The sequence below is a fragment of the Octopus sinensis genome, linkage group LG13, assembly GCF_006345805.1.
Source record: "Octopus sinensis linkage group LG13, ASM634580v1, whole genome shotgun sequence".
Taxonomy (NCBI): domain Eukaryota; kingdom Metazoa; phylum Mollusca; class Cephalopoda; order Octopoda; family Octopodidae; genus Octopus; species Octopus sinensis.
The window spans coordinates 54,735,026-54,752,456 of NC_043009.1; the positions used below are offsets into that span (position 1 = coordinate 54,735,026).

Below are 17,431 nucleotides of genomic sequence, written 5' to 3' on the forward strand. Positions count from 1 at the left end.
CTTCGCTTTACATCGCTTTAAAGTAGTGTTACTCAACCAGAGTCCATCATAAGTTTTTTGGGGTCTATGTAGCAAAATAGTAAATTAGGGGGCCCACAATAGTACTTTAAGGGCCTCCGAAAAAAAACTTTGCTTTAGATGTATATACTCTTTCTCTTTTACTCTTTTACTTGGTTCAGTCATTTGACTGCGGCCATGCTGGAGCACCGCCTTTAATCGAGCAACTCGACCCCCCCGGGACTTATTCTTTTGTAAGCCCAGTATTTATTCTATCGGTCTCTTTTTGCCGAACCGCTAAGTAACGGGGGCATAAACACACCAGCATCGGTTGTCAAGCAATGCTAGGGGGACAAACACAGACACACAAATATACACGCACATATATATATATATATATATATATATATATATATATATATATATACACATATATACGACAGGCTTCTTTCAGTTTCCGTCTACCAAATCCACTCACAAGGCATTGGTAAGTATTTCAAGAAATAGCTAGGTTTCATTGTCAAATGTTTTACATAATTCAGTCTACACAAGTTAATGTGCAGAAAATAAAATAGGAATGTTGAAAGGAGTTTCTATAAAACTAGTGTTTAAAAATCGAATGGCTATGGGGGTTCACCAGACAAATCAAAGGGGTCCATAGGTAAAAGAAATGGTTGAGAACCCCTGCTCTAAAGGGTGGAATTGGCATAAGCCCTCCACCAAAAACTGCTGATATTATTACTATATCAGAAAGTATATAAACAGGACAAGTGTGCCCACCAAGATATTTAATAATGAAATATCGTTACAGCTGGCAGAAACGTTAGCACGCCGGGCGAAATGCTTAGCGATATTTCGTCCGCCGCTACGTTCTGAGTTCAAATTCCGCCGAGGTCGACTTTGCCTTTCATCCTTTCAGGGTCGATAAATTAAGTACCAGTTACGCACTGGGGTCGATATAATCGACTTAATCCGTTTGTCTGTCCTTGTTTGTCCTCTCTTGTGGGTAGTAAAGAAATAGGTATTTAATGTAAAAAATACCCCCCCCCAAAAAAAAAACATGGTGGGCACGTACAAATGCATTGAAAATTTCCCAAAACTATGTGATGTGTGGCAGTATAAATACGTGTGCGCGCTCGCCAATTTTCTTTTTCACATTAAATCCCAATAAAATCGTAATGTACACCACCTGAAAGGCATCAGTATAAAATTTCATTAAAAAATACCCATTTCCTTAGTTATGAGAACACAAAATTAGTGAGGCAAAATCGGTGAAGGTATCCCCAAAGCAAAACAAACCTGTGTTGGAGGAACGTAGAAAAAAGATGTTGTGATGTTCATGCTTCTCCAAGAGTATTACTGTTTTGATAGATGTGTATTTAACGTCAATCGAAAATCATAACTATGAATGAACAAGCCTCAATTGGTCTTGTTTCTTACGTATTTCTTTATTTGCATATTACCTTACGGCGCACGACATACATTCCCAATAAAACACACACAAAAGAAAAAGGAAAATTAAAATAAAATATGCAATAAGTTTTGAGTGTGCCGAGATCTGTGTATATAAAAAGGACTAAATTCAAAGATGCAGTTTCCATTCTTTGGAAAACAAAAAACAAGTAACAGGAGTGGCTGTGTGGTAAGTAGCTTGCTTACCAGCCACATGGTTCCGGGTTCAGTCCCACTGCTTGGTACCTTGGACAAGTGTCTTCCACTATAGCCTCGGGCCGACCAAAGCCTTGTGAGTGGATTTGATAGACGGAAACTGGAAGAAGCCCGTCATATATATGTATATATATATATTTGTGTGTGTGTTTGTCCCCACAACATCGCTTGACAACAGATGCTGGTGTGTTTACATCCACGTAACTTAGCGGTTCGGCAAAAGAAACTGATAGAATAAGTACTAGGCTTACAAAGAATAAGTCCTGGGGTCAATTTGCTTGACTAAAAGCGGTGCTCCAGTTGGCTGCAGTCAAATGACTGAAACAAGTAAGAGAGAGAGAGTAAAAAGAGTAACACAGTTTGTAACAAAAACACCATATACACGTACATAAATGTGTATGAATGTACGTCTGTGTGTGTGTGTGTGTGTGTGTGTGTGCATGTGTGTAACTCTTTTTGAAGTTGAAAGGATTTCACAAACTGTTACTCAGAGTTTCACATAAACAATCATCAGACAGTTGTGGTTACGCAAAATTCTGAGTAACAGTTATTGAAATTTTGTGAGATTCAATAAATTACTATTTTGCTCTACCTTTCGTATTCGAGCACTATTTTTCTTTTCGCCTTGTCTTGCACAAATGTGCCTGTGTGCGTATGCATGCACATGCAGTATGGTCCACTGGTTAAAAAGGTTACTTCTAAACTACATTGTCCAAAGTTTGAATCCACTGCATGGCACCTTGGACAGATGTCATTTAGCCTTGAGTTGGCTCAAACTTTTGAATGAAATTGAGTTGAGGGGAAACTGTAGAGAAGTCCATCAGTAAAGCTGACTCTGCCTGAGAATACGTGTATCTATGGAATGCCTACGGTGCTCTCTGTGTCTCTTACCAGCTAACATTACTTTTTTATACTTCAAGCCACCGCTTTCTCTCCTCCAAGTGACATTTTACTGACAGTCATCATACACCAGCAAAAATATAGCTGTCATCAGTATAAAAAAATGGGGGTAAAAGACTCCCTTCAGTCATGAATGACTGTGGGATTGCACCTAGAAAGTTCCCCTCTGAGGCATAAGTCTGGGCAAGGTTGTTTATGGAAGACCAGCAGTCGCCCACGCATACCAGCCTCCCCTCTCCATGCTACTGATGTTATCCAAGGGAAAAGCAAAGGCCAATACAGCTTGGCACCAGAGATGTCGGAACTCATTTCTACAGATGGGTGAACTGGAGCAATGTGAAATAAAGTGTCTTGCTCAAGAACACAACACACAGCCCAGTCCGGAAATCGAACTCACTACCACATGATTGCAAGCCTGATGCTCTAACCACTGAGCCATGTGCCTTCACTATGCCATCAGTTATATCTCTCCCACTACCCATGCCATACCTCTGTCTTTAAATCTTGTCTTTATTTCATTACCTCTAGTACTGTCCCCCCCTCCTCCATGTACATAGTCACTTCAACTATTCTGTGTCTCCACCCTTATTACGCTCTCCATTTTCCCCTCACTCTAGGTCACCTTTTATAATTATCTTCTCTCCTACCCATTCTCATTTCTTTACTACCCACAAGGGGCTAAACATAGAGGGGACAAACAAGGACAGACAAAGGTATTAAGTCGATTAGATTGACCCCAGTGCGTAACTGGTACTTAATTTATCGACCCCGAAAGGATGAAAGGCAAAGTCGATCTAGGCGGAATTTGAACTCAGAACGTAACGGCAGACAAAATACCGCTCGGCATTTCGCCCAGCGTGCTAACGTTTCTGCCAGCTTGCCGCCTTTCTCCTACCCATTCTGTTGATGATGCTGCCCTGACCAAATGGAAGCAATGTAGAATAGTGAAGACTGCTATCTTATGAAGTACAAGGTAACCTCACCAGTGGTGCCACGATGAAATGTATACAGCGCACTCTATAGACTTCTTGATGAATTAGTGGAAACAATGCAAGGTCAGGAAGCTTTTAGTCTTGTCTTCTTGAGGGCATAACGACCTCACTAATACTGATGCCATAAAATGCACCTAGTACACTTTGTAAACTAGAGTTGGCAATAGACTTAGAAAGGACAGCAATCACAGGCACAAAATCATTATACCAACTGCTGCTGAATTGTTGTGCAATATCATTGATTAAATACCTCATCATCATCATCATCATCATCATCATGTAATGTCCACTATATCATGCTTGCATAGGTCAGAAGGAATTTGCTAACTCTTTACTCTTTTACTTGTTTCAGTCATTTGACTGCGGCCATGCTGGAGCACCGCCTTTAGTCGAGCAAATCGACCCCGGGACTTATTCTTTGGAAGCCTAGTACTTATTCAATCAGTCTCTTTTGCCGAACCGCTAAGTTACGTGGACATAAACACACCAGCATCAGTTGTCAAGCAATGTTGGGGAGACAAACACAGACACACAAACATACACACACACATACATATATACATATATACAACAGGCTTCTTTCAGTTTCCGTCTACCAAATCCACTCACAAGGCTTTGTGTCGGCCCGAGGCTATAGCAGAAGACACTTGCCCAAGGTGCCACGCAGTGGGACTGAACCCAGAACCACTCCTACGCCTATTAAGGAAAATTTCTTTCTACAGCAAGATGTCCTTTCCTGTCACTAACCCTCACCTGTTTCCCCATCAAGGTAATATTTTCCCCTAAGTAGGTAGGCATGATTTTCATGGAAGATTAGAAACAAACTACCTTACTTGTATGATGATGATGATGATGCTCATTTACAATCACCATGCAATGTCTGGGGAAGGAAACACACAAACAAAAACAAAACAGGCTTCTTTTGGTTTCTTTTATCTGAATTCAAGACCACATGGTTGGGAAGCAAGCTTTTTGACCACACAGCAACACCAGCACCTCAATACAATGTGTACCATCGAGATTTCTGTACACTTATCTACAATATCAGTGGTTTTCAACTGGGGTCCATCTGGCCCTTGGTAGTCAACATAAGATTTTGCTGTTAAAATTTATGCGCAATAAATTGGTTATACTTACTCTTTTACTTGTTTCAGTCATTTGACTGTGGCCGTGCTGGAGCACCGCATTTAAGTCAAGCAAATCGACCCCAGGACTTATTCTTTGTTAGCCTAGTACTTATTCTATCATTCCCTTTTGCCGAACCGCTAAGTTACGGGGACATAAACACACCAGCATTGGTTGTCAAGTGATGTTGGGGGAGACAAACACAGACACACAAACATATACACATACATATACATATATATATATATATATATATATATATACATATATACGACGGGCTTCTTTCAGTTTCCATCTACCAAATCCACTCACAAGGCTTTGGTCGGCCTGACGCTATAGCAGAAGACACTTGCCCAATGTGCCACGCAGTGGGACTGAACCCGGAACCATGTGGTTGGTAAGCAAGCTACTTACCACACAGCCACTCCTACGCATATACTTCTACAAAACACAAACTATTTAACAATTTATTTTTATACAATTCCTAATAATATTTAACTATAAAAATATAAAGGGGCCCTTTGAAACATTGAATGCTTATTATCCTGTACAGTAAGATAGGAAACAAAGGAGTCCCTTGACCAAAAACATGGTTGAGAACCAATGTACTTATATATTTGTTGTATGGTATTTAAATATCCCAACTTACATTCCTTCTCTCTCTCTCTCTCTCTCTCTCTCAACATCAGGGCACATTGAAGGTATTTTTCACAACCATTCTAGGACACCTATTATATTTCATTCATATAAAGTGACTGCTTTGTTCCTTTGTCCTTTTCTTATTGATTTATGTAACAACCCACCCAACCCATGATATCAGCAACAGTTATATATCATGTGTATATCAAGGTGTACTTATGGTGCAAATTTCCTGTTTGGCTAAGTCACGTAGTCATAAAGTCATAGCACCCACTACCAATTGTGAGCTGAGATTTGCAGATCTTTCTTACCTTTCAGTTACTGAGATCAATAAAATAAGTAATTGTCTATAGACTGAAGGGTTTAATATTATCCATAAAGGCGCAGACATGGCTGTGTGGTAAGAAGTTTGCTTCCTAACCACGAGTCTCTGGGTTCAATCCCACAGCATGGGGTTGGAGTTAAGTTTCAGATTTAAGGATTTAACTGAGCACTAACTGGTGGTTACCCATACTGCACTTACTTTAGCATTGTGTGCATGTGTATACATATACACACACACACACACACACACATATACACACACACACACACACACACACACACACACATATATATATGGAGGCGCAATGGCCCAGTGGTTAGGGCAGCGAGGTTTCGATTCCCAGACCGGGCGTTGTGAGTGTTTATTGAGCGAAAACACCTAAAAACTCCACGAGGCTCCGGCAGTGGGTGGTGGCGATCTCTGCTGTACTCTTTTGCCACAACTTTCTCTCACTCTTTCTTCTGTTGGCCTGCTTGCTTAGCCAGCGGGGTGGTGTCATTTGAAGGCTAAAACAATGTGAAGCACATTGTGACCAGCGATGTGTAGCAACATCTGATAGCCTGGTCGATCACGGTGACATATCTAAGGATAAGATTGTTATTTAAAATACTGATCAAATCAAGTGGCTAGCATGGGAATAAAAACCTCATAGGTAATAACTATTATTAGAATTATAATTAAGGGTATCTAATAGATACCACATGCTAGCATGGAGAACGGACGCTAAATGATGATGATGATGATGATGATGATGCTAGATATAGCAGTCAAAACTTGACTCTAAAACCACATCAAATATTCATACATTCATTGCTGTATGAATATTTGATGTGGTTTTAGAATCAAGTTTTGACTGCTCTATCTAGCATGGTGGTATCTTTTCGATATATATGTATGTGTGTGTCTGTGTTTGTTCCCACAACATCGCTTGACAACCGATGGTGGTGTGTTTACGTCCCGTAACTTAGCGGTTCGGCAAAAGAGACCGATAGAATAAGTACTAGGCTTCCAAAGAATAAGTCCTGGGGTCGATTTGCTCGACTAAAAGGTGTTGCTCCAGCATGGCTGCAGTCAAATGACTGAAACAAGTAAAAGAGTAAAAAGAGAGTAAAGAGTTGTTTGCTTAGAAGAAGCTTTTTTTCACTCTCTATAAATTTCTCAGTAACAAGCAGAAGCATTTGTTCAGATAGTAGAAAGTTTTGAACTTTGTTTCAAAATTTGGATCTTGTGCTTGAAAAATAAAACTCATAAACCTGGGGTCTCATAAAGTGAAGTATTACTTGTACATGTAATTTTAATAAGTACCAATGCACAAAACTGTCAGACCATGAGTCACTCTGTAACTTCTGCTAAATAATATATATATATATATATATATATACATATATCATCATCATTTAGCGTCCGCTCTCCATGCTAGCATGGGATGGACGGTTCAACTGGGGTCTGGGAAGCCAGAAGGCTGCACCAGGCCCAGTCTGATCTGGCAGTGTTTCTACAGCTGGATGCCCTTCCTAACGCCAACCACTCCGTGAGTGTAGTGGGTGCTTTTTACGTGCCACCGGCACAGTTGCCAGACAGGGCTGGCAAACGGCCACGGTCGGATGGTGCTTTTTACATGCCACCGGCAATATATATATATATATATATATATATACATGCGTACGCACACTTGTGTGTGAAATAGATCATCATTTAATGTCCCTTTTTTCATGTTGGCACAGGTTGGATGGTTCGTCATCAACAGATGAGCCAAAGGAGTGCACCAGGCTAAAGTATCTGCTTTCGTATGGTTTCTACACCTTGATGCATGCTCATTCTAATCTCAGCCACATCGCATACACTTTCTCTATGACTTCTTGAGATGCATGCCCTTCCTGATGCCAGCCCTTCTTTCCAAGTAAGGTGCTTCATATATATATATATATATATATATATATGATCACTTGACTGACCAGACCATCAGATTTTGCTACACATCGCTGGTCACAATGCGTTTGCATTGTTTTAGCCTTCGAACAATGCCACCCCGCTGGCTATGCGAGCAGGCCAACAGAAGAAAGAGTGGTGAAAGAGTACAGCAGGGATCACCACCCCCTGCCGGAGCCTCGTGGAGCTTTTAGGTGTTTTCACTCAATAAACACACACAACGCCCGGTCTGGGAATCGAAACCGCGAGTCCGCTGCCCTAACCACTGGGCCACTGCGCCTCCACATATATGTATATATATATTGTCGGACATGAACAAACAATACAAATATGTGTTAACAAAAACACGCACACACACACACACACACACACATCATCATTTTAACACCCACTTTTTCTGCTCACATGGGCCAGATGGAATTTGTCAAAGCAGATTTTCCACTACTGGGTGCCTTTCCTGTCACCAACCCATACCAGTTTCCAAGTAAGGTAATGTTTCTCTGTGGCCAGACATGTTTATCACAGGAGAGAGATTGGAATATGAACAAGGCCTGTTCACATGCATCCAGTGTAGAAACCATACCACTGCTGGTTCCATATAAAAAGTGCCATTGCTGGTTCCACGTAAAAAGTGCCCACGCTGGTGTCACATATAAAACACTGAGGATTGTGCCATACAAAAAGTATCCATTAAACTCTGTAAAGTGGTTGGTGTTAGGAAGAACATCCAGCTGTAGAAACCAAACCGAAACGGACACCTGGAACCTGATGCAGCTCTCTGGCTTGCCAGCTCCTGTCAAACCATCCAACCCATGCCAGTGTGGAAAACAAACATTAAATTGTGGCAGGAGTGGCTGTGTGGTAAGTAGCTTGCTAACCAACCACATGGTTCCGGGTTCAGTCCCACTGCGTGGCATCTTGGGCAAGTGTCTTCTTCTATAGCCCCGGGCCGACCAATGCCTTGTGAGTGGATTTGGTAGACGGAAACTGAAAGAAGCCTGTCGTATATATGTATATATATATATATATATATATATGTGTGTGTGTGTGTGTTTGTGTGTCTGTGTTTGTCCCCCTAGCATTGCTTGACAACCGATGCTGGTGTGTTTACGTCCCCGTCACTTAGCGGTTCGGCAAAAGAGACCGATAGAATAAGTACTGCGCTTACAAAGAATAAGTCCCGGGGTCGATTTGCTTGACTAAAGGCGGTGCTCCAGCATGGCCACAGACAAATAACTGAAACGAGTAAAAGAGTAAAAGAGAAAAAGAGTATGATGACACACACACACACACACACACACACAGGTTTCTACACAGATTCCGCCTACTAGACATTGGTTGGCCTAGGGTTATAGGAGAAGACACTTGCCCAAGGTGCCATGCAGTGAAACTGAACCTGAAACTATGTGGTTGTAAAACGAGCTTCCTGGCTACACAGCCATGCCTGCACCTATGTATGTATGCATGTGTGTGTGTGTTTTGATGGATTGTAAACCAAATGGATATTAATATGTAGAAGTAGAAAGATTCATGAGGCAGAACTGAGACACAGACAAGCGGGCAGGCAGACACACAGACTGAAAGACAGACAGACTGACTGACTGACTGACAGAGACAGACAGATACACGAACAGGCAGACACAGTGTCAGACACAGAGACAGACAAAAACAGACAGGCAAACACAGATACACACACACAGACAGACTCAAACAGACACACTGACAGACAGACAGGCAACGATGGAACTGGATATTAATAACTTATAAGCACATGGTATTTCATTATGCAATGTTTTATAAGTCAATACCTATTTCTTTACTACCCACAAGGGGCTAAACACAGAGGGGACAAACAAGGACAGACATTAAGGTATTAAGTCGATTATATCGACCCCAGTGCATAACTGGTACTTAATTTATCGACCCCGAAAGGATGAAAGGCAAAGTCGACCTCGGCGGAATTTGAACTCACGTAACGCAGACGAAATACCGCTAAGCATTTCGCCCGGCGTGCTAACGTTTCTGCCAGCTCGCCGATAAGTCAATACCATGTACTACTGTGTTAGCAGTGCACTTAAATCACGTGTTAAGGTCATCCCTACAGATTTTCTATGGAAATTATAGCCTTCAAAACATTAAAACAAAATCAGTGCTAGCCATAATTTCTATAAAAATTTTGTAGAGATGACCGTAACACCTGATGGAACTGGGTATTAGGGACTACGAGTTACATTAAGGTTCATGAGGTGAGATTTGGGGAAGGTGGGACTAGATGCTATACGGAAAAAAAAAGTTTTAAACAATTTTATTCTCTATCACTCATTCTCTGTCATTTGACGCTATCAGAAATTACATAGTCTGTGAACCTCTGTGTGTGTGTGTGAGTGAGAGAGAGAGAGAGAGAGAGAGAGAGAGAGAGAGAGAGAGAGAGAGAGAGAGAGAGAGAGAGAGACTTTTGCTTGTTCGTTTATTGGAAATGACAAAAATTTGCTGGGTTTTTTCCCCGTCAAAATTTATCAGCTGCGCCAACAGTTGGGATACTGCTCATTCATTCACTCTTTCTATATTTCTATACTTCCCAATTCTACCAATTAACCCACTCCTTTTGTCATTTTACTTTCCTTTTACCAGTGTGACGGAAGTGTAAACTGCATTTTATTGTAAGATGTGTGACTGTGAATGCTTGTGTGTGAAACTGATAGGTATATTGTATAATTTATGATAAAAATTTAGTTTCATTTTGGTTAAAGTAGCAGCAACTACAGAGCTCACTCCTATTCTCCTGTCAATTTAGTGTCTATGACTGTCACTCACTCCCACTCCGTTTGCTGTTTTAGTTTCCCTTTGCCAGCGTGACCGACCAGATACACATTGCGTTTTATTATGCGTAAGATATTTTTCTGTCTTTCATAATTATACTCCTAGATAGACAACGACGGAAAAACAAATAACAAAATCTCCCTCAAAAGTCATCGTATTGTCTATGGTCCATTCGATCAGAGCTGACCAAGAGCTAAATATCAATATGAAGATGCTTCTGTGTGGTCACTGGACAATGTTAGAAATAGCAGCTGTGACTTCTTTAAATCACATCCAACCATCTTAAAAAAAAGTGAGAGGGTGAATATATTGGATAATAGTCAGGTGGTCGAGTGTACTCTAGACTTAGAATTAGAAAAAAAAATCATCGTTGAAAACTTTCGATCACCGATAGGTTTGCTCGATGAAAACCGACTCAATGCAAAACCATAACAACTACAGCATCAATAGTGCTTTCGTTTTGCTGCTAATGTCACTTCGACATTTCAGGTTTAGTCATAATGAAAACTTGGTTTCCTTTATTATTATTATTTACTTACATTATTTTTTTCAGTTGGTTGGCAACACAAACATACCGAATATTAACAGAAGTACAGTTGTCCGGTTGTATAGCTAAGCTGGCAGAAACGTTAGCACGCCGGGCGAAATGCTTAGCGATATTTCGTCTGCCGTTACGTTCTGAGTTCAAATTCCGCCGAGGTCGACTTTGCCTTTCAACCTTTCGGGGTCGATTATATAAGTACCAGTTACGCACTGGGGTCAATATAATCGACTTAATCCGTTTGTCTGTCCTTGTTTGAACTTTCTGTGTTTAGCCCCTTGTGGGTAGTAAAGAAATATGTATAGCTAAGAAGCGGCAGACCTTGGGCTAGTGTCTTTCCACAATATATAACCCCAGTGCCCTCAGGCTACGAAAGTGAAAAGATCCGACCAATGTCTTGTGAGTGAATTTGACAGACGAAAACTCTGTGTGTGTGTGTGTGTGTGTGTGAACCGCCACTTGACAACTAGCAATGGTTTGTTTACATCCCAGTAACGTAGCGGTTCGAAAAAAAATATATATATATAAAGTAAGTAACGGACTTTAAAAATCAGTACAGTGGTTATTTTGTTCGACTAACCCAACAATGCGGTGCTCCGGCGTGGCCGCAATCAAAGGGCTGAAACAAAAGATTTTTAAAAAAAACAAACAAACAAACAAGTAAAAGAGTAAACAACCTTTAGCATCAACAAAAACGACAAAATCAAACACAAATAATAACGATGACGAATCACTGTCGTCACCGATATTGTCAGCATCGATGTCAACAACATAAAACGTAAAAAGGGCGAAAGAGCCAACCGACCGAAGCTATTGCGTAGTAGTCATTCGAAATAACAGCCAAATAGCCTCCAAAACAAGAGCGCGCGCACAAACGCACCGAAGGACATTACCCACAGCGACAACACGCATAAACAGTTATGTGGTCGTCCAGCCTGCTTAAAATAGCAGCCAAACACATTGTAGTGCGTTGGTTGATACGAGAAAGTAACATCAAATAATGAATGAGGTCTTAGATCTATGTTTACGTCTTCAAAAGGAGGGGCGGCCACAGCCGGATTGCAGTTGGTCATAGACCTGTTCCGCCAGAGCAGACCTGGCAAAACTGGCTCTTCGCGCCTACACACACACAAATTATGGCCGTCTATTCTACGTCGCAATTGTTCAAACTGGTCAACCTGCTAGATATAGAAGTCAAATCTCACTCAATTCCCACCTAAGGAAGGACGCGTTGGATAATGCAGTCCTGGGTATATAATATTTATACAAAAAACCGGGATGGTCACATCTGGAATGGTTTTAATCATAGGTCTGCTCCATCAGAACTGACTTGGTGTATGTGTGCATGGCCGCAGTCTAATGACTGAAGCAAGTAACAGCCAAAAAATACATGTAGCGTATGTGCACAGACACACACACACACATGTTTGGACTCCATGTCAGCCCTGACTGAACAAGGTATGACCAAAGCGATCTAGCCAAGACGGTCGATGAAGGAAATGGATACTAGGAACTGCAGGTACACTAACGTCCAAGAAGATGCTATAAGTCACAACTAACGCCACTTCGTGAGCTGAGGGAAATACCATCCCTAGCGTACCTCCTTATTTCCATGATTGCATCACATCTTTTGAAACACCAAGGGCTAATTTACCCAATGCATCCATTTAAAAGATGTACAGGGGAGATTTCAGGGAGATTTGGTGGCTATTTCTGTCAAGTCAGACGATCGTGTTGATGCTCTCTCATTAAAAGTTCTCGGCAATCCGATTTTGACAAAGTTTCGGTTCTCATTTCCAGCTGCTTCACTTAAACGTTACCTGGATCCTTGGAACTAGGGATAGGAAGGATCTTTACTTTATGCTAAGATTCGTGAGACCGAGGGAAGGTCAGATGTTATAAGCACATACACGCACGCGATTAGATGCATAGAGAAACACTGTTCCTCTGGTCCCCGCTACTTCCACTACTGGAGTGATAAAAATCTAAATAATTTACGGCATATCTACACAACTGCGCTCACCATCCACCCAGCTTTTGTTTCCTCATAATTTGCAGAAAAATTGGTAATTTTTTTAAAATAAAATTTCCCACAAGTACCTTTCAGGTGGTGTAGATTTATGATTATATCAGAATTTAATGTGAAAAAGAAAACTGACGAGCGTGCAGCTTCAGTTTTGTCTACGGGTGTATACGAGTGCACGACCACGAATTTTTTTTTTTTTTTTTTTTTCCCCACATTAAATACCAATATAATCGTAACCTACATCAGTTTTCCGAAAGTTACAGGGAACAAAATCAATTTGAGTGAACTATCCAAAACTACCCTTCAGCCCCAACTGAAAAAAGATTTCACAACAAATCTTGGTCTAATCGGAATCTATACCATCTGACAGATAGAAGAAAATTTCATTCTGAAAGTTAGGAGGAACTAAATCTAGTGAGGTTTGTGGCGGGCACACATGTATAGGTATGCCTAATTTATATTTCATTCCGTCTCACTCTTGATTTCTCTACTGTCATTCATCGAACACCCGAAGTTTGTCCCGGGGTCAAACCCACTGAGTGCTATTTTGGGTGTCTTTTACCATGGTCTGGATCAATCAAAGCCTTCTGGGTGAAACTGGGCTGACGGGAACTGTACGAAGGGCCAGCAGGTGAATTGTACCTGTTATTTAACAGTAGCCTTGTCAGACACCGGTACATACTCAGCCACTTGCACATCAGTTCGATGAAAAACTGGATATTAAACGGTGAAACCAACGGAGATCCTACTATTTAAACGCCAAAAATACCTGACAACCTGACAAACTGAATAGTGAACAGAAATGCACATATCAAAAGCCATCGTGATCTCCCAGAGAAGGTATCTATGTTGCGGACAATTATGGAAGGCTACAGAAATACTAATAGTAAAAAAAAGATTAATCAGTAACATCAACAACAATCAGATAGAATATGGCACTCGGAGAGGGTCACACAATACATTAGAAATAGCAGTTAAATCTCCGTCAAACTGTACTGTACCGTCTTAAGTAAGGAAACAACACATTAGCTAATGGGAGTCCTACATACTAAAAGGGAAGATGACAGCTGGGACACTTATTCCATAGATCTGCTTGGTTAGGGCTAAACTACTTTTCATTATTGATGGCTGAATCGTTGAAGCGTCGGGCAGAATGCCTTGGAGTATTCTGACTATGTTCAGAGTTCAGTTCCCGCTGATGTCAACTTTGCCTTTCAACCCTCTGGAGTCGATAAAATTAAATACCAGTCAAGAACCGAGGTCGATGGTAACAACTAATCCCTTCCCTTCAAAATTGCCAGCACTGAGCTTAAACCAGAATCGTCAGCGCGTCAGGTCTAAGCTCTGAATTCAAATTCTACCGAGGTCGGTTCTTCATTGAGCATTGGGGTCGATGTGGTTCAACTAGTCTTTTTTTGCAAACATCCAAGCCTTGTGTCTATGGTAGAAGGAATTATTATTATTAATTAGTCGGAGGAGGAGGAGGGACATTGACTATAACCGCTGCAGATACTCACCAGGGTGGGAGATCAATGTTTGTACTGAAGAAAAAAAACGTCATTTTCGACGAAATGCTGCTGGAGCGCCTTTCACCAGAAATCTATTCTCGGGAGGAGGCAATTCTAAGCAATGATGATTTCAGATTTTGACACAAGGCCAGCAAGTTCGGGGAAAGGAGTAAGTCGATTACACTGACCCTAGTACTCAACTGATACTTGTTTTATCAACCCCGAAAGGATGAAAGGTAAAGTCGACCTCACGATCAGTAACGTAGGTCTTGACACATTCATTCAGCCAGCTAGAAACACGAGCGAATTCTCCTTTAATTCACACTCTACTATTGGTAAAAAAAAATAGGCAACAAAGAGTAATGCAGTCGTAGATTCATTATGTATGGAAAGAAAAAAGAAACGACGAATTTGCTCAATCGGGTTTGAACTAGAGCTAATCAACAACGTAGACGAAAATTCCAAAAGGCTGTGGACTCGGAGGATGAAGGATATTTGGTAAACGTGTTCGATCTGATATAGTGTTCTGTGGGGAAGTTATTGGTAGAGCGGGAAAGCCGAAGCCAGTGTAGGAAGGTCTGATGTATTCAAAAGAACAGTGGCCGTTGAAGTAGCAGTATTAGAGGCGTTATGTACCAACTGAAGTAGTATAATAAACGAAATAGAGAGTTGCAACTGGAAACAGTACGGCTTTGCCTCTTTTTCAGGGTTTCGTGTACTCGCCTATTTGTGATTGTTAACCAAAGTCGAAGTAATTAAATAAAGGCACTGAAGTGTTTGCTTTCCTTTTCTTCACAACAATGATAATAACTGACACTAAATCATGCACGTACATGTGAGTGTGTGTGTGTATGAGAGAGATTTATATTTATACAGGTGTGTAACTGAGTATACATACAGGTATGGATGGTGATAAGAAGCTTATTTTGCGACTACATGTTTTCGGGTTCAGGCCCACCGCATCGTACCTTGGGGAAGTATAATAATAGCCCCGGCCGATCAATGCTTTGTGAGTGAATTTGGTAGACAGAAACAGTGTACATAATACACCCACACCCACACAGAGCATGTATATATATATATATATGTGTGTATATATGAGAGGGAGAAAGAGAGATTTCAGTGTGTGTATGTCCACCGCCACCAGTGTTTGTTTACGTCCCTGACCGAAAGAAATAAAAGCCAGATTATAAATTTAAAAAAAAAAAGTACTGGTGGATGATTTCTTCGACTAAACGCCTTCAAGGCGGTGCCCCAGCATGGTCGCAGTGCAATGACTAAAACAAGTGTGTGTGTTTGTGCATGTGTGTGTGAGTGCTGGATGTGCAGTGCGTGAATGAAATCAGATTCCTATCTGTTAACTCGATGTTTCGAAAACCTATTTACTTTCTCTTTCTCGCGTTCTCATTCAATGTTTCCTCTGCGTATAGTTAAAACCCAGCCAGCCCGTCTATAGCAGATAACTTTGGCCCTGTGTGTGTATGTCTACATATATATATGAATATATATTTAACAAACAACAAAATGATAATAAAACTAGCTTTAAACTCCACTAGATAGTAGTTAGTCTATTGCATTCTCGTTCCGTTCTTTTACGCTATCATTTCTCTGCGCATTGCCATCACTATCTGCTTTAATGGGATTTCATTCAAAGTGATGACGATAATGATGACCGTGATACCGATTTTCTACAAACGCTCAAAAACAGCCTGATACCACAACAGCTGCAGCTTGGTATTACTAAATAACGGCAATAATATTGTGCAATACTAATAATGACAAATACTGTGAAAAAAATATATATAACACAATAGTTACAAACGATTATAACGGTCACAGCAAAACAAAAGTAGCTGTCTCACTCTCTCTCTCTCTGTATCACCATATAGATAGACAGATTGTCTATATATGTATATATATATATATATACACACACACACACAAAGAGGAAACCCTTTTGTAGTCACTTTGGGAGAGGATCCTTTAAGGCAAACCGGCTGATAACATTAAGCAGACTATATGCCAGCCAATTCCTTGGACCTGTCTGGGACCCACCAAATTTTGTTAACAATAACAGAAGCAGAAAGAAACACACACGCATATATATATATATATATATATATATATATATATATATATATATATATATATATCTGTGTATGTGTATGTGTGTGTGTGTATAATTTTTGTGTGAGTGTATAATTATGTAATTATTAACGCTGATATGCCAACGGCAATGAACAATGAATATAATAATAATAAGCATATTACAAAAGCATAATAGAAATAACGATCATATACATATATACATATATATATATATATATATATATATATTATATATATATATATATATATTATATATATATATATGTATGTATGTATGTATCGCTTCTTCTTCTTACCAAGTGCCAGATGCTCCGATGTGCTTTCCCCCTGTGCAGCAGAAACGAAATAATAACAATAAACAAATTCACCACTTAGTCACGTGACTATGTCTCATGAAGTTGGAAGCAGCGACTGATCACATGACAATGTTTGGGATTACAACACGCCCTCCCTCTTTCTTTCTCTATGTCTCTCTATATATCTCTCTGTCTCTCTATCTATCTCTCTGTTTTTCTCTTTCTTTCTTTCTTCCGCGCTCTCTGTTTTTCTGACTCTCTTCCCCCACCACCCCGGCCCTCTTTCTTTGTGTCTGTCTTTTTCTTTCTTTCTCTATGTCTCTCTATCTCTCTGTCTCTCTTTTTCTCTTTCTTTCTTTCTTCCGCGCTCTCTGTTTTTCTGTCTCTCTTTCTCCCCGCCCCCACCCCGGCCCTCTTTCTTTGTGTCTGTCTTTTTCTTTCTTTCTCTATGTCTCTCTATCTCTCTGTCTCTCCTGTTCTCTTTCTTTCTTCTTCCGCGCTCTCTGTTTTTCTGTCTCTCTTCTCCCCGCCCCCACCCCGGCCCTCTTTCTTTGTG

At 40.6% G+C, this 17,431-nt stretch overlaps 1 protein-coding gene across 4 annotated transcripts in view; it reads right to left on the reverse strand.

The window, feature by feature from the left end:
- The window catches only part of LOC115218241 (fatty acid hydroxylase domain-containing protein 2), a 42,392-nt gene extending 25,388 nt beyond the window's left edge, over window positions 1-17,004 (reverse strand). For 2 of the 4 annotated variants that reach the window (XM_029787969.2, XM_029787968.2), the window contains exon 1: window positions 16,876-16,995. The gene's annotated coding sequence lies outside the window, so the exon portion shown is untranslated. Of the gene's footprint in view, window positions 1-16,875 lie in introns of all 4 variants that reach the window. The other 2 variants (XM_029787970.2, XM_036508363.1) reach the window with 2 other exon arrangements.
- Window positions 17,005-17,431: the final 427 nt, after the last annotated feature.